A 9,701-nucleotide genomic window follows, 5' to 3' on the forward strand; every position below is an offset into this window, starting at 1 on the left:
TCTCCCATTTGTAGAGCACATTGAATCAGATTGTAGATATATGCCCAGAAATAATGAGGGTAACTTGAGAAGAAAAAATGTATGAAATCAATTGCATAAATCAATTATGTTCATGTCAAAAATTATATATAGAACGGCGGCAGCGAAAGCGCCAATTCCTAATAACCACTGCACCAGAGAAACTGTTTGCAAACCTCACAACCGGCTGATCTGTGCTACCTGTGCTTTTTATTTTCATTCCAGACCTCGCTCACCAGAGACACGTTTCTCCCTCAAAATGGAACGTTTATACAGAACACAACCGACTTATTCAGCCAATGACAACAGCGATTGCTGTTAGCTGGAACATCATTCATTGTCACACAGTTCCGGGCTGTCACTGGGTCCTTCAGTGGCAAACAAAATAAAATAAATAACAAAAATTGCCACCTCTGCTGTCACCCAGTGAGTTCCAACAGATACTTGTTTTTTTGTGAATATAGGAGTTAGTCCGAATCCCAGCGCTGCCACAGTTTCAGTCACATTCCCCCTTTCAGGCACTTTAGGAATTTCCTTTAAGTGAGCAAGTGGAGATACTGGTTTAAAGCTCCTTTATTTTGACAGGAAGAACGGGGAGAGGCAATACAAATATAAATGGCTGCGGGGGAAAGTCGGGTGTGTGGAATTGGGTGAGTTGTTCTTCCAAAGAGCCAGCACAGGCGCGATGGGCCGAGTGACTTACTTTTTCGCCATATCTGATTTGATAAGAACACCTTTGAGCTCGGAGCAGCTGTTGGTCATAACTCAATGTTTAATGTGATGGATTTGAAATCCACTGGTGTCTCCCCCTGTCGGTTTGAATCCTGCTGACTACAGTTCTCATTATTCCTCATTTCAACCAGGTGTCACCAACCTCATCCCTGCGGCTCCTGTGAAACTGACAAGGCGACACACGGCAGAAATTCATCACTGAAAGTAACTGACACACATCAAATTCTGCCACTTTCATGTCGCATCTTTTAACTTCCTGTTCTCTCTCTCAGACATTTCCAGGTCTATCAAATGTCATCTACCTGAAATGTCATCCCGGTCCTCGTCCACTGAATATGATCGACTTTCCGGGCATTTGTTTTGGCAGTTGGCGCCATAGCTCAGTGGTTAGATCCCTGGTCTCGTAAACCAGCGGTCGCGAGTTCGACTCTCGCTGGAGCCTGTGGTTTAGCTGATGAAACCAAGTTCCGTGGAAAAGTGGGCGATGGAGTGGACAATGCTGCAAAACAATATTGATCCTTGAAAAGGTGCCGTTCCCAGAACTATACACAGTCCTCCAGGTGTGATCGGATCAGGGCTTCGTGTAAATTTCCTCTTTCCTGTAGCAGGTTGTGTAGCAAGAGGAATTATATTGTAGATATGGAATGATATTCTAATTATTTCTTTTTATTTCGAATCCCCAGCACAACTCTCCGTGTCATTGGGTCAGGGAAACTTTGTTAATTTTCACACACTGAGCATGGACACTGCAAAACCTCTTTCAATATTGGTTTTCATCTATCAGTTTTCAAAAGGGGATTGGGCAATTATTTGAAATGGAAAATAAAACAGCAGGGTTATGAAGGAAGAGAATGATATTGGAACTAAGTGGAAGAAAGCACACACCCGATGGGTAGAATAGCCTCCTAATGAGCTGTCAATTTACAATTAGATCAATTTCTCTGCAGCATTCCAAAATGTCCCACTCCAATTCTATTCCTGTAAAACAGGATCTTGCAGTGCAGCATGTCTAGACAGTTTGACATTCCATACAAGTCCCTTTGGCTTTTTCTCACAAATTGTTTCTGTAGTGTAGTGACCTCGCCAGCGATGTCCATATCCTATAAATGATTAGAGAAACAAGTAGTGGTTTCACATTTGCTTCACATGTGCGAGGTCGCCGGTTCGAAAACTGACAGAAACATTATCAAAATTGAGTCATCTAATTGTGAGAAGTTGCACAATTCCCTGTTGTTGCTAAATAATAGCTTAATACATTATCTCACAGCCATGTGACATTGGCACTTCCCGAGGCTTTGACTGATTTTCTCCAAAAGGCATGGTTATAAGAAAGAGACAATAAATCAGACGAATTGCAATAAGATAGTTCACACATGTGTGAAGTTGTTGAATAACCTGCTGATGTGCTCTGTCATTTTATGATTCTAATGTCAGGTCAATTTCTCTGCCGCATGGATATGTTTTTCAGCCGAATTGTACTTCCACAAAACAGGGTTCGGAAGTGCAGTAAGACTGCACGGTTTCATATTCTAAGTCAGTCCATGTGGTTCTGCCCATTGTTTCTGTAGTGCAGTGGTTACTACGTACACGCAAAAGGTCCCCTGTCTGGAAATGGGTAGAAACATTATCGAGATTCACACATCTAAGTGTGAGGGAAAGTTCCATTATTCACATTTGTTGTTGAATATTAATTGAATATAGTATCTCACCGCCACATTAAATCTGCCCTTCGCCAAGCCTCAAAAAGCCCCCCCAAAATCAAGAGGGATGAAACTGACTAGGCACAAAAAATAACAGTTTCTTTAGTTAACAACAGAAATTAATGAGTTTACAAATGCAAATTCACAGTTACTTACTGACTGAAAGATGACTACCAGTGTGATCCAAAGACTAGCGTCATCGTAAAGATAGATGCAACTGATACTGTGATTGAACATGAGGGAGTGGGAGAGATGGTAGAAAATCACTTTGTATCGCTCTTCATCATTAATCTTCATTCTTTCATGAGCATCGCTGGCCAGCATTTGTTGCCCATCCCGAATTGCCCTTCAACTGTGTAACTTGTTAAAGCATTTCAGAGGGTATTTGAGAATCAGCCACATCACTGTGGGTCTGGAGTCACGTGCAAGTCAGACCAGGTAAGGACGACCGATTGAATTCTCTAAATGACTGGTGAACCACATGGGTTTGTAGGGCAATCAATGGTCATCATGACTGAGGAAATACTGAGGACATGTCTGATCAGAATAAACATCTTTTGTAAGTTCACCATGAAATGAATTGCATAAATAACTTATGTTTATATCGAAAACTGGAGAAGGAACCCTAGTCCAACTCTTCATTTCATTGGGTAAGGGAAATGTTCATTAAGGCAAACTGCATGGATTCTGCAGAAACTCCTTCTACAAAGGGGAATTTGGCAATGGTTGAAAGGGAGAAAATTCTGATCCATGGAAAGAGAGAAGGAATTTGGGATTAATTGGCAAGATCTTTGTAAAAAGCTGGTATAAATAAAATGGGTGGAAGGTCCTCTTACTGCGCTGTGCCATTTGATGCTGATATTGTTGATCAGTCTGTCTCCAGCATTCCTAATGAGAACAGCCGAATTCCATTTCTTCAAAACAAAGACCCAAAGTGCTGCTGCATGACGTCACCGTTTAACATTCCAGACAGCTCCATTGGGATCCAGGCAGGGAAATGGTTCTGTAGCGTTGTGGTTACCCCGCTCATTTCGCGTGTGGAAGTTACTCCATTCGATGCTCGTGAAAAACATTGTCACCTAACTGTGTGGAAAAGTTACATCGCTCCCATTCCTGTTTGTTGTTTAATGTGAACTGAATGCTGGATCTTGCAGCCACATTAGATTCGCTCTTCAGCATTTCTGAAGATAACATTCAGCAAAATAAGAAGATGTTTCCGCTGGCAGCGGGTGATTGGAGAGTGCGGGGCTGGAATATTGTTACTTTTTCCTGTCTCAGTTACCGTGGAGCGACTAATTGATGGGTTTGTTTCAATCCAATATCCTCATAGATCTGTATTAATTTAGATGGGCGTACATGACCGTTCATTTTCTTTGTTATATCTGAAATGAATGTCCATAAACAAAGCTTGATGTGGGAGCGAGCCGAGTTTGCAACTTGGGAGTGGGGGGAGGGGAGGATTTTTTTGTGGTTTCAGAGGCCCGAAACAAACCAGAGCGTTAATGAGTAATGACGGAGAGAAAACAGCGACAGCTTCGTCCCTGGGTGGTCTCGAACTACCAACTTTTCAGTTAACAGCCGAACGCGCTGACCAATTGCGCCACAGAGACATGACGAGAACACATATCCTCTATAAGATATCATAAACCAATGGCTCAGCGAGTGAAAGCTTCACATTGCCGCTACTGGAGTGACAATTATTCTTTCTCAGTTTTACTCTTCCCAAATAAAAGTTGGGACATTCATTGTGGATACATGATAACAGTCTGATCCCACCCACTGCAGACACATCCATGTCACCGGGAACCAGCTCTCCTACAACCGGAGCATTCTCCCTTCGAGTCTTTCGCTGTCTTGTCTGTTACCAAGTATTCTGATTGTCCTGAAGCCGATATTAGGTTTGAATTCCTGATGTGCAGTAACGAGAATCCTTTCAATGTCTCAGATCAGTTAATTTCACTGATAACATCAGAGTCAGTGTTCCAGCGACTTAAAGAAGGGAAAGGTACTTTGACTGTCTCTGGTCAGTCGGGAAGTTCGCCCTTCATTCTCCCCTGATTCCGGTTCCCAAAGAGTTTCTAAAGATTCACAAAGCTGGAGACTGATTTTTCTGGTTTGGTTCCTTCTCCATTTTCCCACCTGCCAACTGACAATATTTTCCAAAACCTCATCTCATTCCCCCGCCTTGCATCTTGTCCAGGGATGAGGAAATTCAGTTTTGTGGAGAGATTATAGAGACCGGGCTTGTTCTCTTTAGAGCAATGTCGGTTAAATGGAGAATTCATGGAGCTGCTCAAAATGATGGGGGTGGGGGGCAACGGTGACCGGGCGGTTTGATGGAGCAGATAGGGAGAGACTGTTTCCACTGACGGGGGTCACTAGCCAGAGGACTGGAATTAAATATAATTAAAGAAAGACAGACTTGCATTTAGTGTAGTGGTTATTACGTTTGCCTAACAAGTGGTTCGAAATCGGGCAGAAAAAATATCACAATCTGTTCATTCACGTTTGTTGAATATAGTACCTTACAGCCCTGCCTCCTGGTCAATGCTTATAGCGCTTTTCCCGACCAGCGGGCGTCTCAAAGCGCTTTCCAGACAATGAGGGACATTTTGAAGTGTCGCCATTGTTGTGATATAGAAAACGCGGCAGCCAATTAGCGCTCACCAAACTCTCACAACCAGCAACGTCACAATGAGCGGATGATGTGTTTTTGTGATGTTGACTGACGGATGAACGGGACACGTGGCTGTGAGACACTGTATTCCCTTAATATTTAGCATCAAACGTGTATTTTTGGATATTTGCTTACAATTAAATTAACAGATTTTGATCATATTTCTGCCCAGTTTCAAAGTGGGGATCTTTCACATGTGATAACCACCCCAATACAGAACAATACCTGACAGAGCCAGAGGCACCTACACATCATGTTAAACTGTGAGGTCCTGCAGCAGCACTTTGGGTCTTTGATTTACGGAAATGGATTTCGGGTGGCAGATTTGGAAATGCTGTCGTCAGATTAATCTGATAATGTCAGCATAACATGGCATAGCACGTGAGGAGACCATTCAACCCATCATATCAATAACAACCTTTTACAATGTTCTTTCCAATTAGTCTCAATTTCGTTTTCTTTCTACATAACCATGACGTTTGACACTTTCAATTCATTTTCGAATTCCCTTTTCAAAACCCTGAGTGAAGAAAAACAATATTGAAAGAGGTGCCGGAGCTTCTGCCGTGTCTATGCTCAGTGTGTGAACATTAACAAAGTTCCCCTGACCCAATGACATGAAGACTTAGGCTGGGGTTTCTTAAACAGCTTTCAAAAGAAAATGAAGTTCATTTCAAATGGAATTTGCAAAGGAATTTTATTCTGATCAAGCATCTCCTTATTTTCCCCTGTCGATATTTTTTTTTTTTTTTGTAAAAATATACTTTATTCATAAAAATCTTCAATCACATTCAAAACCATTTCAAAAACAACATTACAAGGGTACAATCCAGGTTAAACTTTTACAAAATGTATCACCAGGTGCATCAGTACAAACAATATTACAATCATTTACAGCCTTTCATTTTGATCTGTACAGCCCGAGGGGCTCTAAACAGTTCCCAGTCTCTCGGTGCGCTGTGGTAGAAAGGTCTTAGACAGCGACCCTTCCCCATTGCGCCTTTGCGGCAGCTGCCCCAAGCTTTAGTGCGTCCCTCAGCACGTAGTCCTGGACTTTGGATTGTGCCAGTCCGCAACAATCGGTCGGGGACAACTCTTTGTGCTGGAAGACCAACAAGTTTCGGGCAGACCAAAGCGCGTCTTTCACCGAGTTGATGATCCTCCAGCTGCAGTCGATGTTTGTCTCGGTGTGTGTCCCTGGGAACAGCCCGTAGAGCACAGAGTCCTGTGTCACAGAACTGCTCGGGATGAACCTCGACAGCAACCACTGCATCTCTCTCCAGACTTTCTTTGCAAAGGCACAATCCACAAGGAGGTGAACAACGGTCTCTTCCCCACCACAGCCACCTCGAGGGCAACGTGCAGAGGGGGTGAGACTCCTGGCGTGTAGGAAGGATCTGACGGGGAGGGCCTTTCTCACCACCAGCCAAGCTACGTCTTGGTGCTTGTTGGAAAGTTCTGGCGATGAGGCATTCTGCCAAATGACTTTGACAGTCTGCTCGGGGAACCATCCCACAGGGTCCACCCTCTCCTTTTCCCTCAGGGCCTCTAGGACGTTACGTGCTGACCACTGCCTGATGGACTTGTGGTCAAAGGTGTTTTTCTGCATAAATTTTTCCACCAGGGACAGGTGGTACGGCACGGTCCAACTACTTGGAGCGTTCCGCGGCAGCGTGGCCAGACCCATCCTTCGCAACACCGGGGACAGGTAGAACCTCAGCACGTAGTGACACTTGGTGTTTGCGTACTGAGGGTCTACGCACCGCTTGATGCAGCCACACACAAAGGTGGCCATCAGTATGAGGGCGATGTTGGGCACGTTTTTTCCCCCTTTATCTAGAGGCTTGTACATCGCGTCCCTGCAGACACGATCCATTTTCGACCTCCAGATAAAGCGGAAGATGGCTCGAGTGATCGCCATCGCGCAGGAGTGTGGAATGGGCCAGACCTGCGCCACGTACAGCAACAGCGAGAGTACCTCACACCTGATGACCAGGTTCTTACCCGCAATGGAGAGGGAGCGCCGCTCCCACATGCCCAGTTTCCTTTTCACCATAGCCACTCGCTCCTTCCAGTTTCTAACGCATGCCCCGGTCCCTCCGAACCATATCCCCAGCACCTTCAGGCCGTCAGCCCTGACAGTGAAGGGGACAAAGGATCGGTCAGCCCAGTTCCCAAAGAACATGGCCTCGCTCTTCCCACGATTTACCTTGGCTCCCGAGGCCAGTTCGAACTGGTCGCAGACGTGCATCAGTCTGCGCACCGACAGCGGATCCGAGCAGAAAACGGCGACGTCGTCCAAGTACAGGGAGGCTTTTACCTGAGTGCCTCCACTGCCTGGGATCGTCACTCCTCTTATGCCCGGATCCTTCCTGATGGACTCGGCAAAGGGTTCTATGCAGCACACGAAAAGGACAGGCGAGAGAGGACAGCCCTGCCTGACTCCAGATTTAATCGGAAAGCTATCCGTTTCCCACCCATTGATTGAGACTGCGCTACTGATGTTAGTGTAGAGCAGTTGGATCCAATTTCGAATTCCCTCCCCAAAGCCCATTTTGGAGAGCACATCCCCCATGTAGGTGTGTGATATTCTGTCAAAGGCCTTCTCCTGATCCAAGCTGATGAGGCAGGTATCCACACCCCTGTCCTGTACATAGGCAATCGTATCCCTGAGCAGCGCCAGGCTGTCAGAGATCTTCCTGCCTGGCACAGAGCAGGTCTGGTCAGGGTGAATCACCAATTCCAGAGCGGATTTGACCCGGTTGGCGATGACCTTGGACAGAATCTTATAGTCCACATTCAACAGTGAAATGGGTCGCCAATTTCTAATTTCCTCCCTTTCCCCCTTGTGCTTGTAGATGAGGGTGATGATGCCTTTCCTCATGGATTCTGACATGCTGCCGGCCAGGAGCATACTCTCGTACACTTCTAGCAGGTCTGGGCCGATCAAGTCCCACAGAGCCGAATACAACTCCGCCGGCAGGCCGTCGCTTCCGGGGGTTTTACTCTTCTCGAAGGACTCGAGGGCCTTAGTCAGTTCGTCAGGAGTTAGCGGTTTGTCTAGGCTCTCCCGCGTACTGTGGTCTAAGACCTCCGTGATAGAGGACAGGAAGGACTGGGAGGCCGTGCTGTCCGTGGGCTTCACGTCATACAGACCGGCATAAAAGGATTTGCTGATCCTCAGAATGTCGGACCGTGATGACTTTACTGAGCCGTCTTCTTCCTTCAGGCTGCTGATCACAGAGCGCTCTCTGTGTACCTTTTGGAAGAAGAAACGTGAGCACGTCTCATCCTGCTCCACGGAGCGGACTCTGGAACGGAAGATGATCTTGGAGGCCTCCGAGGCAAAGTGCGAGGCTTGCTGGCCCTTCACCTCTTGGAGCTCCTCCTTGACATCGACCCCCATCGACCGCAGCCGGAGCAGATTCTGCATCTTTTCCTGGAGTCGGGACATTTCCCTCTGTTCCTTTCTAGCTTTCTGGGTGCCTTTGCGGATGAAAAACCTCTTGATTCTTCCCTTGATCACTTCCCACCAGTGTGTCAGGGACTCAAAGAGGGGTTTCACGGTTCTCCAACCTTTGTAATCCCTCTTGAGCTCCTCAATGTTCTCTGGGGTCAGCAGTTGCACATTTAGCTTCCATGCCCCCCTGCCCACCCTCAGGTCTTCCTCCAAGTGGCAGTCCGCCAGTAGGAGGCAGTGGTCAGAGAAGAACACCGGCTTGACCTCGGTGGATCTGACTGTGAATGCACGGGACACAAACAGGAAGTCTATCCTGGAACGAATGGACCCGTCTGGCCGCGACCAGGTGTATCTACGCTGCGCTCCGTCTGCAGGGTTGCTGAAGACGTCGTGCAGCTTGGCATCCTTAACTGTTTCCATCAGGGATCTGGACGTAGCGTCCAATCTGCTTCCGGCCCTGCCGGATCGTCCAGCCGCATTTTCCCCTGTCGATATGGTCAAAGTAATTCCTCTTGTACAAACTGTTACAGAGGCTGTTATAGAAAAGAGGGAAAGGTTTGCTACAGCTATACAAAACCCTGGTTAGGTCACACCTGGACGACTGTGTATAGTTCTGGGAACGGAACCTTATAAAGGATCAATGTTTGCCTTGAAAGGTTCAGAAGAGCCGCATTGATTCGTTGGTGGGTTTTGGAAACTGGAAGCTGTACATCCGCAGTTTGTGGCACTATTTCACCTCATTATTCACTTCGTGTTCATGTCTAACACACTCGATGCTGTTATTGGCTGAACAAGTCTTCTGGGTTCGAACTAAACATGCTATTATTCGGCGCTCCCACTCCTGCCGCCCGGGTTTGGCCCTCCTCAGGGAATGTTGTTTTCTTGTTGCTGTGTGAACTGTCACAATGAACTGATCCTGGAGTCTCTTTCCTTTGGGATCTACAAAACCCGTCACTTTTCTTCCTTTTTCATTCTCACTCTTTGATTTCCAGTTGGGTTAGAAGCACGTGAAACAACCGCATCATGCATGGCTTAGTCAGTAAAGCAGACGGTTCTTAATTTTAGGGTTGTGGGCTCAAGCCCCAGGCTGGACAGCGCCGTTTTTTAAACTTTG

General features: G+C 46.3%; 2 non-coding genes across 2 annotated transcripts; one reads left to right on the forward strand and one right to left on the reverse strand.

Moving 5' to 3' along the window:
* The first annotated feature begins 1,119 nt into the window (after window positions 1–1,119).
* trnat-cgu (transfer RNA threonine (anticodon CGU)) lies at window positions 1,120–1,192 on the forward strand. The gene has a single exon. It is a non-coding gene; the product is annotated as a tRNA-Thr (tRNA).
* A 2,794-nt stretch (window positions 1,193–3,986) lies between these two features.
* On the reverse strand, window positions 3,987–4,060 carry trnan-guu (transfer RNA asparagine (anticodon GUU)). Its single transcript has one exon. It is a non-coding gene; the product is annotated as a tRNA-Asn (tRNA).
* Between the last annotated feature and the right edge of the window lie 5,641 nt (window positions 4,061–9,701).

Source organism: Cetorhinus maximus, unplaced genomic scaffold, assembly GCF_964194155.1.
Source record: "Cetorhinus maximus unplaced genomic scaffold, sCetMax3.hap1.1 HAP1_SCAFFOLD_739, whole genome shotgun sequence".
In the NCBI taxonomy this organism is placed as follows: Eukaryota; Metazoa; Chordata; class Chondrichthyes; order Lamniformes; family Cetorhinidae; genus Cetorhinus; species Cetorhinus maximus.